Below are 19,186 nucleotides of genomic sequence, written 5' to 3' on the forward strand. Positions count from 1 at the left end.
CACACACACACACACACACACACACACACACACACACACACACACTTCTGTGTGCCCCTTACTTGCCCCACTTAGCTGTAGTTGACTGCATTGTGAAGGAAAATATAAACATTTTGTTACCCCTTTTTGGCAGTGTTCTAGTCTGTATGGGTTGAAAATGGTGCTTGCTTACTGTATCTGTTTCTATAGTAAGTTAGCCGTTAATCTGAATGAGAGGAGGCTCTTCTTAAGGTAAGAGACTGGAAATCTGGGTGCATGCCTGGAGATGGGCCTGGTGTGCAGTGTTTTTCTGGCACGGGGCAGAGGCTTACTCTGCTTATTTGCCCAGTTGAAGCATAGTCCTCCAGCAGGATAACTCGGTGAAACTGGCAGGGAAGAGAGAACATTTATTCCTCAATGGACAAATAACAAGGAATAGTAATGACCAGTGAACAGATAGGAGTGGGAGTTCTGACCAGTGGGCTGATAGGATGGGGTAGTAATGACCAATGGACAGATAGGAAGGGTAGTAATGACCTTGTTTGTTTGTTTGTTTGCTTGCTTGTTTTTCTCAGCTCCTTATATGAAAAAATGTACTTTAATCTACTTATTTTCTCCTAGACTGACAGGAAGACTGATGAAGAAAAGTAACAGCATGATTGAGGTAAATGAATGTTTAATTCCTTTATGCTCTAGTGTCTGTCTTCTGTCTTCTGAGGCAATCTAAAGAAATGATCACGGCCAGTTTGCATATGTAAAGATTGTACAGAGCAAGCAGTCAAATAGGCATTCCACTTAATTAATTTAGTTGTAAATGTATATCAAATAAGCACTTATTTATTTAAAAAAAACAGAAGTATTACTTTTGTCTAACCCAGAATAATTTTCTTCCACATATTTAATGACATAAATTACATCAGAATTTTCACTGTAAGAGTTGTTTCTCAGAGTGTTGTCTGCACTGCTCACAGCATGGTATAGCATGTTTGCTGCTTGTCATCCAGACCTTTTGGCACCTGACACTTGAGTCCAAACTGCAGGGAATCATTTGTGTATTGTCAGGACAGTTGCTGGCTTCCTTCTTCTAGGTAAACATTGAGGACCTTCATCTGGAACAGTTCATATAACTGCTTTTGTGAGCTCAATATTTTTTTTCTCCCATGTTTTTCTTGTTTATTGTATTTATTTTTGAAGTAATTGCATATACACTGGTGTCTTAGTTGGGGTCACTATTGCTGTGATGAAAGACCATTACAAAAGCAGCTTGGGGAGGACAAGGCTCGTTTCAGCTTCTTACACTTACATATAGTTGTTCATCATCTAAGGAAGTCAGGACAGGAACTCAAACAGGACAGGAAGCTGGAGGGAGGAGCTGATTCAGAGGCCTTGGGTGCTGCTTACTGGCTTGCTCAGCCTGCTTTTTTGTAGAACTCAGGACCACCACCCTGGGGGGGATGGCACCACCAACAATGAGCTGGGTCCCCTCTCTTCAGTCACTAATTAAGAATTGCCAATAGGCTTGCCTACAACCTGATCTTATGAAGGTGTGTTCTAGTTTAAGGTTCCCTCCTCTGGGATCACATTAGGTTATGTCAAGTTGATATAAAACTATCCTGTTTAATAGTTAATAATTGGTTAATAAGTTTCCTATTGCCCCTTTGACTAAAGATAGCCTTTTTAAACTCTTTCGGTTGTATTCTCTTGTAGTCATGTATATATGTTTCAAAACAGCATGCTTTAAGTGTTATTTTAGTGGTTTCTTAAAAAAAAAATGAGATTTCTGGCTACTTCTTGTTGAAGATTTACTGATTACCCTTGACTGTTAGGACTCACTTTCTCGTTTCTCTGTCACCCTCCTCCCCTTTCTCATTTCATTCTCTTTTCCCTCCCCTTCTCTTCTCCTTTTATCAGGAGTAGGGAGGGTCCATGGGCTCATGCTGCCTCAGACTCAGACTTCAGCCTCTTAGATTATTAGATGTGTGCCATCATGCCCAGATCTCTATTTGTCTTAACGCAACCACGTTATAGACTAATACTTGCCAAGTTATGACGGTATTTGGTTTTGGCTGAGCTCTGTGATGTATGTTGACATGTACCAGCCATTCTGAACTTTTGAAATTCCATGCTGAGGGCTTCCTCTCTCCTTTTCCTTTCCTTTCTTTCCCTACTTCCTTCCTTCCTTCCCTCCTCCCTCCCCCTCCTCCAATTCCTTCCTTCCTCCATTTTTCTGATGTTCATAATTTTTCACTTGCAACTCAGTTTGATAACTTAATTGTCCTTGTGTCCTCAGTTGTCAGAAATGATGGATCAACCATCCTTACACTGAATGGTTTCAACCTGTTCCTCTATCTACCCCTTTTATTTCACTGAACTCTGGGATTACAGTTAGATAATCCAGGATAATCTCCCCATTTCTCTTTTATTGTGAAAAATAAAGAAATCACCTCATTTATTGCTATTATGTTCTTGAGGTGTTTTTTTCATCTTGGTAAAGTACAACTTACCTGTGGCCTTTCTCTCCCCAGCCCCTGGAAGTCATCCTTTTTCCCCTTTAAGCCTTGTCAATGGAGTCTGCTGAGTTTCTTTGAGATTGCTTGCTTCCAAATACCTGGCCATTCATATATGTAGCAGCACATAATAGAATCTTCCTTTTAAGCACTGAATACTACTCCATTGACTATCCAACCATGTTTTCCTTATCCATGTATTTGTTAGTGGACATACAGTATGGTGATGTCTATGAATCGCAGTGAATATAGGTATGCAAATATTCCTTCAAAATCCTAATTTTCAGTTCTTTCAGATATATTTCATAAATGAATTAATAGATCATATGGTAGTTCTCTGTTTTGTGGGGGAATTGCTTACATGTTCTCCATACCAATTGTAACATTTTACAATTCTAAGAGTGGACAAGGGTTCCAGTTCCTCCACCATCTTGTCAACACTTGTTATTGCCTGTTTTTGTTAATGGCCATTCTGATGTGTGGGAGGCCATATCTCTTGTGCATTTGACTTGCTTGTCCTGATGCTTAGTGGTGTTGAGCATCCATTCATGTACAGCTGACCATTTGCTTATCACCCAGGGAGATGTCTCTGCCAGTGCATTGTGCATTGGTTATTTGGGTTTTTGTTGTTATGTGCTAAGAGATCTTTACATTTGGCTATCCATAACTTTCAGTTACATGATTTGCAGATGCATTCAGCCTTTCACTCTGTTGGTTGCTCCCTTCGCCACTTAATTCTCTTATGCTTTGCTTTTGTTCCCTGGGCTCTTGTTGTCATGTCCAGGAAAATCTATTGGTAAATTGCATGCTGTTATGCTTTGTTCTTGCATTTTCTTCTAGGAATTTTAGTTTCAAATCTTGCTTTTTATAGCTCAAATCCATTTTAACTTGATGTTTGTAAATAGTAGAAGATAAGAATCTAAACCTTTTTATTTTCTGTAGATTTTTCATCAGGCTGTTTTATTTTATTTATTTATTTTTTATTTTATTTATTTTTTTTTTCCAGTGGTATCTTGGTCATTCTGTTCTCAGCCTGCTGTCCTGAACCTTGGCTGGCTGCTTCTCAGCATATGCTTTCTCTCTGCTTTCCAGCATGCACAATGCCCGTGGTGTCCCTTACCTTCTTTGGTCTGGCTTCCAGATCTTCTGTCTTTATGGATTTATTATTACCTCGACTTGGAGGGAAGCGGAGCAAACAGGTCAATTGTAATGGCCATCTACAATGTCAAAGTATTGTTTTTAAAACTTACACCTGAAAGACTTAAAGAAGGTACCCCAGAAGTAACTTACAAATTTACTTTTTATGTTTCTTTTACTTAGTTGTTTTTTCATACATCCTGCATTGCTGGGAACTGAGCCAGTGCCTTGGGCAAGCTAAGCAGTGTGGCCCTCAGCTTCATCCCCAAACTCTTTGCTTCCCTTTTGGTGACATTGATATGTGACACCAATACCAGACTAAGCAATACCAAATTTGCTTTCCAAATACTATTTTGATATCAAGGTAAACAGACTTTTGTCATTTGAAGCAAGGTGAGGCTTGGTGGAAGTTTGACTTTATTTTCCTTTTTATTGAGATAAGTCCACGGGCTTTGGCTTTAGGTTTATAGGTTGTTTGCTGCTTTTATTAAGAGGTGGTATTCTTTATATAATAAATAACTGTGTATCTGTGCATTACCATGAAGCTTTAATTGAATACTTTTACAGTGGTAAGAGGGCACTAGGTTTTAGAAGTTTTGTTTCATGTTGTTAGTTGAGGCAGCTGCTTTTGTTGTGACTGTGTTTGGTTACTGCAGGTTGAATATGACTTTTTGTTTCCTTCTTTCTCTTTTCCTTTTTTTCTTTGTGTTGCCTTTGCTGCCCTGGAACTTGCTATGTAGACCAGGCTGGCCTCGAACTTATAGAAATGTCCTGCCTCTGTCCCTCAAGTGCTGGGCTTAAAGGTGTACACCACCATGTTGGGCTGAGCATGATCTCCTAAAAGATGACAGAACTAAGTTCAAAACAACTATCAAAAGTATGGTTGCGTTTGTCCTTTGGGCTGTCTTTTCGTGGTAGGTGGGGAAGTGGTTCTGCAGAATACACGCCTAGCCTCCGTGAAGCTCTAGATTCAATCTGCATCTCCACAAAGAAGAAGGGGGGGGGGGTCAAGTGTGTCAGCATGTTCAGTATACTGCTTATTTTCATTTGGAGTTCAGGAATGGCGTCTTGAAAAGTTGAGATTGAAGCTTAGAATGGCCTTGGGTTTCAGCATAGGCTTTATGTGAACCTCCAAAAAGATTTAGAGCCTTGTAAATTATAAAAGGGAAGGAAAAAGGAATGAGGGAAGGTGGTTTAGTTATTGTTCGATAGCTGTAGAGGGTAGGACCTTCATGACTGGAAGCATGTGTAGGTAGGCAGCCATGGCTGCTGAAACAGTAGCTGAGAGCACACATCATCTTTTCAAGTCGGAGGCAGAGCTAGAGAGACTGGGCTTGGCGTGGGCTTTTGAAACCTAAAAATTCATCCCTAGTGACTCCACTCTGACAAAGCCCCACCTCCTAGTCCTTCTTATAACCGTTCCAACATCTAGGGACCTGGCATTCAAAGAAATTAGCCAAGGGGACTTATTCTCATTCACACCGCCACAAGGGTTAAGGACTTAGTGTTTAATTAAGAAAAATGAATTACATGTTTATGATAATAAAAAAGAAAGAAGTACAGAATAGAAAAGCTGAAACATAGGAAGTGGAGGGGGTGGCTGTTATATTTTTTAAAGTTGCTTACCACCATTATGCTGCTATTTCTGTTGAGCCATCCTTTTGCATTTGTAAAATGCAATTAGCTTTGAAATTTTATGACGCTAGTTCTTAAACTATTCTCATGGTCTAAGATCACCTCTCAGTTCATAGGAATGTACCATGTTGTCTGGCTGGGAACCTTAATACCTGGCAAGATTCTGGCTCAGAAACAACACTTGAGAATCACTATAAAAGAGCCAGTGGCTGGATGTGAAACAGTAGCTGTCAGAGGTAACAAGGGGAGCTTGGCCTGAGTCTGCCATGCCTACCTGGATGTATGGAGTCAGGAGCAGGTGTTCTGTGGGAATGGAGCCAGCGCTTCGGACAGGCCAGTCTATTCTCTAGCCTGGAATGTCACTCATTAGCTCTGGCTCTGTCCTTTTGTAGTCCTTCTGATTGCCTGTGAAGCAACAAAGTGGTCATGAGAATCTTGACTCTGGCCCTCTCAGGTGCGCTCAAGAGGGACTTTCTGCCTGGTGTCTTTTGTGGGGACAGAGCAGTTCGTGTTGAACCTTGGCAAGTCTGTGTCCTCCAAACAAGCTTCTGCTGGCTTTTGTACATACCCTGGCCATCACCAAGGCTGGGATCAGGCGGCAGTGTGGAGTGTGGAGTGGACTCCATCGTCTGGAAATGGTGTGGTATGCTGCCTTCTCCTTTTGAAGCCCAATTTAAAAACATGTGTTTAATTCTTGAGGAATTTTAATCTTCAACCGTACTTTAAAAAAAATATTTGCTTACCCCTATTTCAGAGGTTCTTCCTTTGTATCATATTAGGATTGAATATTAATATTTTCAACTTCTACTGTTTTCATCATTTTGCTGATATTATTGTTGTGAGACCTTATTTAAAATATATTCTATTTCTGAGGCAGGTGTTGCTGTGGTGTCTGGTGTCATTTTTACTATCATCCTGTCCTTTTCAGTGCAAACCTAGTGAAGCTGATATGGAGAAGAAATGATGAGATTTTTCTGGAAGCCTTATGTGGTTCACAAACTTATTTCAGCAGTTGAATCCGCTTAATAGAGGACACCTGGGACTGGGGGTTCAGCAAAGCCTTGGGGTCAAATCCCCAGAACTGTAGACATAACCAAGTGAAGAAAAACACGATATCTATGAAGTGGCCCCCCGCCCCCGTGGTCTTAGTGATTATTGGAGCTTGATAAGTTGTCAAGGATTCAGACTTGGAACTTAGGAGCATGACATCCATTCTTTGTTGTTGCATCTGTTTTAAAAATTAGGGGATTCATAATTTTAAAAGTATATGTGCTTAGGCTTTAGGAATGTTAATGCATTAGCAGTAACTATCCATCCTGATAAATAGTTTGATCGTTCCCTCTCCTACCCCTGGGAATTGAACCCACACGCCTCCTTCATGCCAGGCAAGTACCCTACCACCAAGCCACATCCCCAGCCCCACTGATAAATATTTTAATTGTGTACCCCAATCCTGGAAATAGGTATGGGTCATTGAGAGAGACCCACCTGAGGCTTGTATGGTGATGAACCTTGCAGTCAGGAGATGAGGGAGCCCACACTTGAGGTGAAATCTGTCTGATTTCACAGCCTGGCTAACTGCCTCACTGAAGACACACAGCAGTGACATTAAGGAGCAGCCAGACACAACAATTTTCTTACACTTCACACCCATGCAGGGCATCCTGAAGCTATGGTGACAGCATTCTCCATGGAGAAGTGGAAGGTTCTATCTGGGCCTGCTGCTTCCTCCCAGCAGGGACGTTTCTGGCTTAGGCTGGAAGGTGTGTCTGCTTGTGACATGTGCTACCACAGCGTAGGCTTTGCTGGATGTCGGCAACATCAGGTCAGCTTGCTTTAGTGGTTGTGTCAAATAGCAGGGTGAGACTAGGATTTGAGCGCACCATCCTGCAGTGAAGGATGCTTGTGGCATCTGCGTATAAATCTCAGAACAGTAGCTCGGACACCTGCTGTTGCCAACAGTAAAACTCCCCTTTCTTCCCTTTGCACTCTCCTCCCTCTCCCTTCCCATGACTCTGTTCTGTGTTACTTTTTGTGTTACCCTCCCCAGATGGACTGTACTTCCCTGGTGCCCTGCTTAGAGGTATGCAGCACCAAGCTCACTGTTTTGTTCTTAATCTGATTCTACATTAAAAAACAAACAAAAAACCCAAAACTGCTGTGCAAGTTTTAAAGAAAATTAAAAACTGGTGGCACACACCTTTTATTCCCAGCACTCAGGAGACAGAGGCAGGTGGATTTCTTGATTTTAAGGCTAGCCTGGTCTATGTAATGAGTTCCAGTACAGCCAGTACCACATAAAGATACCTTTTTTCAAACAAACAAGCAGAACAAAATAAAAAGAAAACTAAAAACCACCACTCGGTGTTGCCACTGGTGATATTTTGGTGCGGAGTCTTCCATTCTTTTTTTTAACCTTTGGTTTTTCGAGACAGGGTTCCTCTGTGTAGCCTTGGCTGTCCTGCACTTGTTTTTTGTAGACTAGGCTGACCTCGAAATCACAGAAATCCGCCTGCCTCTGTCTCCCTCAGTGCTGAGATTACAGGCGTTGGTCACCGTGCTGGGCTGAGGCTTCCATTCTTATTACCATGGATAGGTATGCTTTTTAAAATAAGAAACAAGGTGAAAATCATAATCCTTTCACATTTATTTTACCCAGTACAATCCATGCATTTCCGCCATATGCTTAATTACCTTTCGTAACATGTTGTTAGTGGCACGAAGTCTTCTGTGTGGATAGTAGCATAAGTGAGCCGGCCCTGGTGTCAGGTAGACCTAAGCCTCATTCACTAGAGACCATGATGGAAAGAGACATATCAAGCAAGAACTGCATATTTGCCACTAATAATCACAAATCTTTAAACTAGCTAACAGTAATTATTAGTCAGGAAATGGTCAGGAAAACCATTTTCAGTCTCATTCTCTGTTACACAGTATGAGAGCCTCCCTGGAATATCCCTGTATAAACACCATGCAAGAGTGAAATAGTGTTTTGTTGGTTTGTTTGTTTTTTAACTAGTATATTTTGGAATCTCTGTTTTCTTTGAGGTGGGCAGCCTGTCTATTACAAGTACCTGAAACCTCTGGTATCTAATTTTCGAGTGGTTTAGGCTTCTAGTTCACTATGCTAGTTTATAAAAACTTTACACATCCTCCTTTGTTGGCTAAATATTTCACACAGGCTAGCTCTGGTTAGGTCAGTGGGCCACATTGGGCCAAGGAAGCCTCAGACCTCATGAGAGTTCCTGTTGTAGGCCTTGGCTTAGACACAGAGGTCAGCAATCACAGTTGACAGCAAGACAGAAAAGGGAACAGCCGAAACCTGTGGTGTGGCATCCAGCTTAGTGGGAGAAAGATAGTGAGTCTATAATTAAGTAAAATACCTGTGTGCTGTGTCTAATAAGAGTGGAGGAGGGAGAGAGGAGATGAGGGAGTGGTACGGACTGCGTGCACAGACGTGTGTCAACAAACGCCTTTCCTATGAAGTAGGGAGGCCCTGAAGCCTTGAGTGAGAAGGGACTGTCAAGCTATGGGTATGCGCGATGGGGGAGCCTGCTTCCATCCGGGGCAAGGGCATCCCTGGCAAAGAGCTTTAGCACATACAGAGGCCCTGAGACTTCCAAAGGTGCATGCCAGGCATCCTGGCCCAAATGTAGCCATGTCAGAATCTACGTTCTCTTCAGGTTGCTCTAAAAGGAATTTCTTCATCTTAGAAGGGTGTCCAGCACCTGGGAAGAGTTTTGTACAGTATAAGCAATGAAAGCTTAGCTGTGTCGGCTCTCCGACCAAAGAAATAAAGAGCAGATAGGAGCTTAGATTAATCATTGCACTTGGATAACAGAACCTTAAAGTTAGAACTGCTATCTCTAGGGGTAAGAGGTTAACAGTAACTCAGGAACCATTTCTGCCTTTTCTTTTTAAATAAAATGTGTTTTCCTGCAAAAATTGTAATATTCTTGTGTTAAACATGAACATTGATATGTTTATGGAAGTTTTCACAAGTTGTGGCTTAGAGGACTTGTGCATGACTGATAAGAACATGGGCATTTTTCTCCATTTGGCTCAGAGGCTTTCTCAGAGATTTTGTGAGCAGAGCCTGCATGGTGTCTTCCTGATCCAAGAACCCCTTGGTGACATCTTTGCACACTCCTCTCTTCCCTTGGGCTGGGGACTGAGTAGCTGGTGGCTGCTCTCCCCCAACAGCTGATGTTGTGGGGGCATAGGGGGTCTTCTCCCACCCCTGCTGACTCTGGGGGAAGAGTGGAGGTCTGGGGTGTGATGTGAGGGGGGTGACGGTCTCCCCCCCTCCCCAGGCTGATGTTGTGTATGGAGTGGGGGGGTTCAGTCCATATGTGCTGCTTTGCCTTCTTGACCAAGATGAAGAAAAGATGCTTAAAAATTGATTTTGGATAAACTGATTCCCAGGGGATGCTGTTTATGGTGTTGGAATTTTCATAATTATTGTGAAGTGTGGCCCTCATACTCATCCTTAGAATCTTGACCGAAGAACTTTGCTGTTTGGGGCCTTTCAGCCGTAGCCGTATTTACTGAACTTGGTGGCAGTAAAGGATCTCGTTTAGCACTAATGTTTTAGTGGTGTTTCACTCTAGAGCCAGTTTGTGAGGATGCTCTAGGGTGAAGAATGGAAGTCCAGGCCAAGGAAAGCCTTTACTCTGTGTAGACTATTCAGTCTGTTGTTGGAAAAGGATTCTGATTACGGGCATTCTCGAGGAAGAGATGCTGCTGGATCGGCATCCAGGGGAAGGAGCTGGTTTTAAATACCAGGCTTCCCAATAAATAAAAATTGTTTTATTACCTTCCCCGTTTCATTCCCCGAGAGCTTCCCCCTTGTGTAGCCAAAGCTAGGATGATACTTGCATCTTTCCTGCCTGCACCTCAGAGTGCTGCATGTACCACCCCCTCACTAGTTTTCTGGTTCCACTGATGCCAGTTTTTGTCGCCTTATATTCATAGCCTCTAATTTTTCAGTGGCTTATATTCTTCGAGCAGCCTTGTTTCACAGCAGAGTAGAGCGTCTCCCACAGGGGTGCTGCGCTTGCTACGGTTGACAGGCTTCCATGGGCACACCCTCATCACCCAAGGAACCACACAGACAGTACACTCTGCACACCCTCATCACCCAAGGAACCACACAGACAGTACACTCTATGGATATATAGTGACACATAGGGCTGGGTTTGAGACCATTTGGGAGAAAAGATGAAGAGCCACAAGAGAATGAGAAGACCTGGAAAGAAGGGATAGTCAGTACTCTGGAGGGCAAGACATTAAAGTGGTTCAGGAATCTGCAAGAAGTCAGTTGCAGGCTGCTGGGTGGTCACCCTTAACTGAGAACTGGCTGTTGTCTTTTTTTTCCCCCATAGGTTGGCTTTCTATTCAATGTTAATGTTACAGAGTTCTTACACTGTCGAACCATGCCTGTGAACCCAAAGAAAGAAATGGTGCAATGGACAGCCTCATTCACCCAGACAGTGTATTAAAACTTGATTCATGTGCATTTTGATAATTTCACAACCTTAAAAAATTATAACAAGACTCAGAATTTACATCTGCTGCAGGCCTTCAGCATTGCAATATAGCTTGCCTTTAGTAATGCTGCAGGCCATTGATGATTTCCAAGTAAGGGCTGTATGTAAAGTGGTGGAAACAGGAGACTATGAGGAGATTCCTAAGAACGAGACTCAGCCTGTCTTCCTTTGACACATGTGCTGCCGTCGGGTTTATTATGCACAGGCACACATGACCTTAGGTTGGCCCTTGGTTCTGGGTGTGGTGGGCTTGGGAAAGCATGTGGTACATAGTTGCCTAATTCTCTGTGCTACGGACATGGTGATCATTAAAAAGGAAGTGAGCAAGGGTGTTTGTTGGCTATTACGCAGTTGGCAGAATATTACTGATAACTTCTGGGAGTAGATTTGAAGTACTCTTACCACAACAAAAGAAGCAGAAAGGGTAATGCATATGTTAGTCAGTTTGGTGTGGTCATTCACAGGGTAAGTCCAGGTTTATCAAGGTATCAAATTACACATGATAGTTATATCCATTTTCTACATCTCATTTGAAAAACAACGAAGAAAGGGAATATGGGTTATTTTGGCTGGAGCTAGGAATAAGAAACACAGTGGTAGAGATCGTTACTGAAATAGGCTTCTTCAAATCATTCTGTTCTTAAAGTTTTAACTGAATTTGCAGTTTTTTAGTACTAATATGGCATGTGTGATGTAGAGAGAGAAAAAGAATCCTGCACTTTTTTCTAAATTCATTGCACTTTTTGTTTCAGTGTTGGGGCCTGGAGCTCTCTAGGCAAGCACTCTGTCACTGTACTATTCTCCTCACTCCCAACCCCTACTTTTTTTTTTTTTTTTTTACCACTTCAATTAGTGAGTTTCTTGTCTTTTACCAGACTGAGAATTTCTCATGCACAAGGTGTAATCTATTGTTCGTCTCTCTGGTGACTGTTGTCTTCCGTGGCATAGGATACAGTAGAAGTTTAAGATACTATTGAATGAAAGTACTAGAACAGTTGGGTCTGTCTCATACTTTACTTTCACAAACATGCCTTTCCTCTTGCTTTGCTAGAAGTAGCCTTTACATTGTTGGGAGTGAGGCTAAGGTGATGATGGCTCAGTGGGTAATAAACGCTGGGAGAGCATGGAGGCCTGCATGTAATTCCCGTCTTTGGAAGGCAGGGACTGAGGCTCCCCAAAGCAAACTCAGGGAAAAATCTCCATGTCAGTTATAAGCCTTCACATGCACATGTGTGTGGAGACACACACACATACACATACACAATTGTTAGCAGGTTAAATAAAGTTAAATGTGATCTAAAGACATTGCTTTTAATTCAAATTTTAGGAACATTGTAACGCAAGCGTTCATAGAACATTTTGATAGGGAGCTTGCACTTCTTCCTTTTTGATGTAAACTAGTCAATTGGTGTCTCACCAGACACAGAGGATGTTTCTGTTGGGCATGGTGTCTCACACTTCTCATTTCCGCTGAGGGGAGGCTCAGGCAGGTACACAGAATGTTTGAGGACAGCCTGAGCTGCACAGCAAGATATTATCTCAGTAAAACAAACAAAAAGCCAATAAGAAAGAACTCCAAAAAGTTTTCATATGCCCATTCCTATCCTGTTCACGCTCCCATCATGTGCCAGTTCCTGTCACATGCCCATTCCCATCAGTGGCCTATGCTGATTGGGCATGAGCACAGATTGGATTGTGTTGACAGGTGCTGGCTCTTCCAGAACCTCAGATACATAGTTATGCTGAGTGTGAAGGTAACGATACTTTTGAGAGTGACAGTTGTTGTTTGTGTGTGTCAGTGTGTTTCTTTCTGGTGCTGAGTAATATTTCATCTAATGAGTTTACGTATTTGCTATTTGTGTACATTAGGGTTGGCTTCACATTGGGACTCCTATGAAGATCATGAACGTAACTTCATGTGTCTCATTATAAACATATGTTTTCCTTTCTTTGGGATATATATTTAAAAAATACTTCCTCAAGGAAATGTGTGATTTTGTAAGAAGTTGTCACAGTGTTTAAGGGGTTCTACATTGTAGCATTCTCACCAGCAACAAAAGGGTGGCTGTCTAATTCTTGCCTCCACATCCCTGCTCCTCTTGCTCTTTGCAGATTTAGATGCTGTCTGTGCATGCAGGTTGTTTTGTTGTGGTTTCCTATGATTTCCTTGATGACTAATGTTGAACATGGTTTTTCATACTCACTGCCAGTTTATGTGTCCTCCTTTATGAAATATCTAGTCAAATCTTTTTCTCTTTCAAAATTTGGCTTGTATGGCTCTCTTATTGATTCCTAGTAACTTATTCTGCAAGCACGTTCAAATGTGTGCCTGGTGCGTATTTTGAGGTTATTGATTACTTTTTCAGTTTCTTTGTAGCTTTGAAAAGATGGGTACTTTCATCCTACTGAAGTCCAAATGATCAGTTTTCCCATTTATCTGAAACAATTGGCCTCTGTGCTTCATGATTACACTTTGGATTACTTTCCTATAAATGCATTAATTTTAGTGTTCATGCTTGGTTGTGTTACCTCTAATTTCTACTTGTCATGAGGCAGTGGTTAGGATCCATCATTCCTAACGAGGACATCTGTCTGGTCCTGCTTGGTTTGCTGCAGAGATTATCCTAAGAAGCCAGCCATTGTGGCACACACCTGTGATCCCTGCACTTGGGGAGGCAGAAACAGGCAGATCTCTGTGAGTTCGAGGCCAGCCTGGTTTACAAATGGAGTCCAGGACAGCCAGGGCTACACAGAGTCTCAAAAAAAGAGCCCTGTCTCCAAAAAGAAAAGAAATAAAAAAAAATTATCCTTACATCCATTAAAATATATAGGTGTGTGTATGTGTGTGTGTGTGTTTCTGACCTATGTTTTGTTCCTTAATGTCAGTCATTTGTCCTTAATGTCAGTAATTTGTCCTTATCTTGATCCCGTGTTTTTCTGAGAAAATTTTTCTTTATGTCTCATGAGTGATGTAAATTTAGAATTTTCTTGTCATTGCATTTTAACTAAGGTCAGCCTGGCATATTCTTTTCACCTGCTTATCAGGTTGTGTTTATTTCAAAGGCATCCATGGTAGATAAGGGTAGGGCTTGGTGTTACTTTTTCAGTGGATTTTGGGAATCTATGTCAGTATCTGGTTCTAATGTTTAATCTCTTCTCATTTGCTGCATTTACCAGCATAGTTAATTTTAGTTTCCCCATTTTTAAATTGTTTTTATTGGTCCAACTGTTTCAAAATTGTAATTGTTTTTTATTGTTTTTAATTATATATATGTGTGTGTGTGTATATATATATGTGTGTGTGTGTGTGTGTGTATATATATATATATATGTATATGTATATATATATATATATGTTTGTGCAAGTGACTACAATGCCTGCAGAGGTCAGAGGTATCAGATCCTCTGGAGCTGGAGTTACGAGTGATTGTGAGCTCCTGATGTGGCTCCTGGCACTCAAACCCGGCTCCTCTGGAAGAGCAGTATGTACTCTTAACCGCTGTGCCGTCTCTACAGTTCAAGATAGTCTCCCCCCTTTTGTTGAGACAGGATCTCACTGTGTAACTCTGGTTTTCCTGGAACTCAGTATGTAGACCAGGCTGGCCCCGAATTCACAGGGATCTGCCCACCTCTCTACCTTCCAAGTGCTAGGATTAAAGGTGAGCAGGACTATGCCTGGGTTGGTCCTGTTGTTTTTTGTTTGTTTGGTTTTGGTTTTTGAGACATGGTTTCCTTGTAAAGCCCTCGCTGTCCTGGAACTAGCTCTGTAAAACAGGCTGTCCTCAAATTCACAGAGAACCTCCTACCTCTGCCTTCTGAGTGCTGGGATTAAAGGCATACACCATTACAGCACAGTGACATGCTTTGATACACTGTAAAAATGGTCAGGTCCAGTTCCATGTGCTCATTTCTTACCTCCAGACTCCTGATTTTATACACACTTTCTTCACTACTTCACACGGTATTTTTCCATGACCACAAGTTCTTTCAGCTTTTATTTATTAAAACTGTCATTTCTTTTTTAGTTTCGAAAGTTACCTCTTTGCTTCATATATAATCCTAGCTGACTGACCCCACATACACCTTTCATTTTCTAATGCTATTTTGAAATTTTTGTTGCTTTTTTGGAGCTTCATATCTAGGTGAGGTTTTCTTGTGGTTAACTGAGTTTCCTGCTTAGGGGTATTGCTGTTTGGGCTCAACTTTAAAAATTTCTGACCTTTTTTTTTTTTTTTTTAAAAAAAAAAAAAACAAAACAAAAAACAACTTTTTTTTTTTCAGCCTTATCATCTGTTTCTTTCCTTAAAAATGTTTTATCATTAGCTAAAAAAATTTTTTTTTCAAGTGGCAGAGCATGGGAGAAATGGCCAGGTAGTTTCTACTGGAACCAGCAGAGAACACGTGGCCTGCTCTTTCGGTGTAAATCTAGGGCCAGTTTCCTTCTTCCTCCGGCCATAGCACATTGCCCACGCTGTAGGCAACAAAGCCTCAAATGCTGTGCAAGGTATGACTGCTGGTTTTCTACCCACATCCTTGCTAAGCAGAGCTGCTATAAGCCCCAGTGCCTTCTATTTAATCCATGTCTGCTTGCCAACTTGAGGCCTGAGTATCCAAGTAGGTACCTTTCTGGAAACCTGTCTTCATTGCTGCGTGGCAGACATCACACAGAGAATGACGTGGATTCTAATAACAGGGCTCATGCCACAGAAATGCGTGGCACGTGCTTGGCCTTACCAGAGATGTTTGAGAGCCACTTCTTAGAGAAAGAGATTGACACCTAAAGAAAAAGGGAGGTGAGAACATGGGAGAGGAAAAGCTAGGGAGAGTCTTGAAGGCAGAGGACTGTCAGAGACAAATCCGAAGTCATCTGATAGTCTCTGTTCATGACAATTCTCTTTCCTTTCTTACTTTGAAGTGTTGGGATGGTTTTTGTACACAACCATACAGGTAAAATATGTGGTAAGACAGGGTAACAGGTGAGAGTCAGCGGCAACATGCAGCATGGTTTGCAGATAAAGGCTTTGCATCAATGCCGAACAAGTACACACAGGCACACACGCATGCACACACGCATGCACGCACGCACATCCCACAGTAATGCTGAATTCCCTAGAATCTAGCTTATGGGAATATGAATCCCCAGGCACTTGTTGCCAACTAAATGACTGCTATGTGCCAGGCTTTCCCTGGTAGCCTGTAGCCTCTTTCTTTTTGTCTGTTGCCTGTATTAGCCACGGATTTTCTTATAGCCTGGGAGTCAGCAAACCACAGCCTGTAGAGTGAATCTGTCTAATACCTATTGTTGTAATACCATTTTAGTGCAACACAACCATATCCATTGATTTTGAATATGCTCTAATATGTGAAAATTGAGTATTTGCAGAAGACATGATAGGCTAGAAAACAAAAAAATGCTTGCCAGCTTGGTCATCACAAATGACACTGTTCTGCCTGTGGCCTTAGCAGAGGCCACACCACCAACCTTGTATCATTCCTCTCTTCTGATCCTGTCTGCGCTCTTCTGTGCCATTGATTTTTCCTCCCCTTAGCCATAACTGGCCATCTATTTGTTATCCTCTCATCTAGCTGTTTCTTCTTCTCTAGTAGCTACTCCAGGTGACACTAGTCAATATTTGGGGATGGCTTTCCTACTAAGGTCATGTTATAATGCATTTCTGTCAGATTTTTGTCTTTTTTTTTTTTTTTTAAATCTCTTTTCACATAAATTTTGATTACTGCTCACAGGTGAAAGGTACTTATATCTTGGCTCAGAGTAGCCAAGAGGAGGAAAGCACAAACTTTGGCTCCAGTAAAAGAACTGCTTACAGCTGAGCTTCATCAATTAGGAAGAGGGTTCTTGCTCTATGCCTCTCAGAACACCAGCCTCTGCTGAACATGGGATCAAGCCTCCCCTGGCCCAGGGTCGTAGGGAGGATCAAAGCATCTGGGTGCTAAGCTGCGTGTATCCTTTGTTGTTTTCTGTACCGCCAAAGCCCTGGGTGATGGATTCCTTCACTTACGTGTGTCTGAGAAAAAGTAAGCTTCTGAACTTGTGGAAAAATAGCAATTTGTGAGTTTTTTTGTGTAATATTTATACTTATATATTATATAGTATATAATTTACATTATATATGTATATACATGTACAGGTTTATTTACACATATAAACTTAAACCTCTACTGATACTATAGAGAGAGATTTATTTTAGATTACTTTTCTGCTATACATAGAATTTTGACATTTATTAAAGACACCAGCATCATTGGCATACTCATTGAGTTGGGTATGCTTGTTTATTTTCACATAAAGAACTAAATTTTGGCTGAATATTGGATAGTACGAGATGAAAACATCCTCAGGATTTTTCACAGTTGATTGATATTTTGATTTCATACTCATCAGTGCTGGGAATGCCACTTTGCATAAATATGTCATACAAAATGGCAATGATATGTTTAGGGCCGGTTCAGAAATTGGAAATTCCAATTCTAATCACAAGGCAAAATTAGTGACTTGTTTTAGAATTAGTTTACAGGTAAGAGTTTAAGCAGCAGTTTAAAAAAATTAAACCCTCTTAACAATACAGTCTAAAGATATGTTAATTTATAAGCTGAGGAATGCTGGTGAAGAATATGAAAGTCTGTCTTCTGTCATGAAATGATTATGTTTCTATAAGATCTGAAACCACTGCAGTAAAGTACTGCAATCAAAACATGTGGTAGCCTCAAATCCGAGCCGACACACTTTGCATGGTGCGCCTTGGTATTGTGTGTTGTGCCAGCATGCATACTGTGAAGTGCACATGGTGTATGCTCAGGACCAAGGCTGCCATGACGTTCCCCATGCAACAAGAACAAGTGCTGCCAGAAGAACCTCAGCCGCATCACACCTTTGATTGTGAACTAAAATGTGGTATCTAAGTTGTGGTAACACAGTGTGTACCGAAGCTTAAGTCCTTGCGGAGAGGAAACCGCTGATTACACGGGGGAGGAGAAACCCTAGTTTATTTTTGGTTTGTTCCTTCATGGTGCTGGGGGAAGAGGAGAAAGCTGAAAGGCTATGTTGATTTTTTTTTTTTTTTCTGTTGGGAAAGTTCCAGAACGGGGTCATAGATGGATATGATTCCGTTTGTTTGGATTGCTTCCACAGCTGCCTTACTGGCAATGTCATCACACAGAAAAGCAAGCTGCTGTTTCCTTTTAAATGTAGACGCATCGAGGAGTGAAGACAGCCCTAGTGTGCATTCTTACTCACCTCCTGTTACTCATACTGGAGTACTTCTGCTGCATCGGTGGGTTGGTGCTTGTTGAGAGTGTCAGCGAGCACTGTTTGCTGATAGCCAGCCAGGCTCCTCGCGTTCCACACCTGCCACATTGCTCTGGATCGCGAAAACCTCCAGGTGTTTATTGAATGAACCAGTGACTTTAGGAATCAGCATACATTAAGTAGCTGAACAGTCTTGCTGGCACGTTTCCTGTGCCAGCCCTCTTTTGATTTTCTTCCTTGTTTAACACAGGGTAAAGAAAGAGAATCAGGTCATTCAAAAGAAAAGCAGCCTATTTTAGGCACCCTGAGTGTTTTATGCAGTAGTAATTTCCCCCTTCTTGCCACAGAGCTTAGCTTTTTAGAAATAGGAGCATTCTAGTGTCCTGAAGATGTAATTCCTAGTTTTCTCTCACGCAGAATATTTAATATCACTGCTGTCATGTTTTCATGTTCAAGCTAGCCTTTGGTAGAACTCAGTAGGAAGAGGCCTGGGAACAGGTCAGAACTGTGGTGCAGAGTTAGTCTTTGGGTGTATGCATTACATCTGTCAGCTACAAGGCTGGGTCTGGATGAGCAATGCACTTTTTCTACCTTGCAGAGCACATTACTATGGGATTACCTTGCTGCTTTTTTGCATGTAGCCAGTTGGCCTGTGGGCTGAGAGTGGTATTGCTCAGTGACATGAATTTCTTGGTGTCTTCATTTTAATTGAGTTCTTACAGCTGCTGAGAAAGTCCCAGCTTGTCTTGTCTCTTCAAAGCACTTCAAATAGTGCTTTAAACACTATTTAAGTACGTACATTGCATATAGCATGTCTTGTTATTCTGTTATGGCTAGGCTTTTAGAATAGCTTGTATATTGGTAAAAAAAAAATTCTCTTGCTGATCTCAATGGCCCAAGCTTTGGCATGCTGAATAGCCTTTGAAGGCCAGCCAAGAACCTGATCACCATTTACACTAATTTGTTGGTAAATGGGACTAATCATATCCTTCAGATGGCCAGCTAGGATGAGAGATCCCTTTTCCCCAGGTTCTGAGGTTCCCTGGGTCTTCCCTTTTCTCCCTTTTCTGCCAGAGGCCATGAGAAGGCATTATGGACCTGAATTTCTTTTT

At 41.7% G+C, this 19,186-nt stretch overlaps 1 protein-coding gene across 3 annotated transcripts in view; it reads left to right on the top strand.

Annotated features, from left to right (window-relative positions):
- Positions 1-19,186, top strand: part of Sgms1 (sphingomyelin synthase 1) — a 237,797-nt gene that overhangs the window by 137,056 nt on the left and 81,555 nt on the right. For 2 of the 3 annotated variants that reach the window (XM_055613847.1, XM_055613849.1), the window contains one exon: positions 601-643. The exons of the other annotated variant lie outside the window; for it this stretch is intronic. The gene's annotated coding sequence lies outside the window, so the exon portion shown is untranslated. The remainder of the gene's footprint in view (positions 1-600; positions 644-19,186) is intronic. 3 annotated transcript variants of the gene reach the window in all.

Source organism: Psammomys obesus, unplaced genomic scaffold (genome assembly GCF_907164565.1).
Source record: "Psammomys obesus unplaced genomic scaffold, mPsaObe1.curated_primary_1811, whole genome shotgun sequence".
Classification (NCBI taxonomy): domain Eukaryota; kingdom Metazoa; phylum Chordata; class Mammalia; order Rodentia; family Muridae; genus Psammomys; species Psammomys obesus.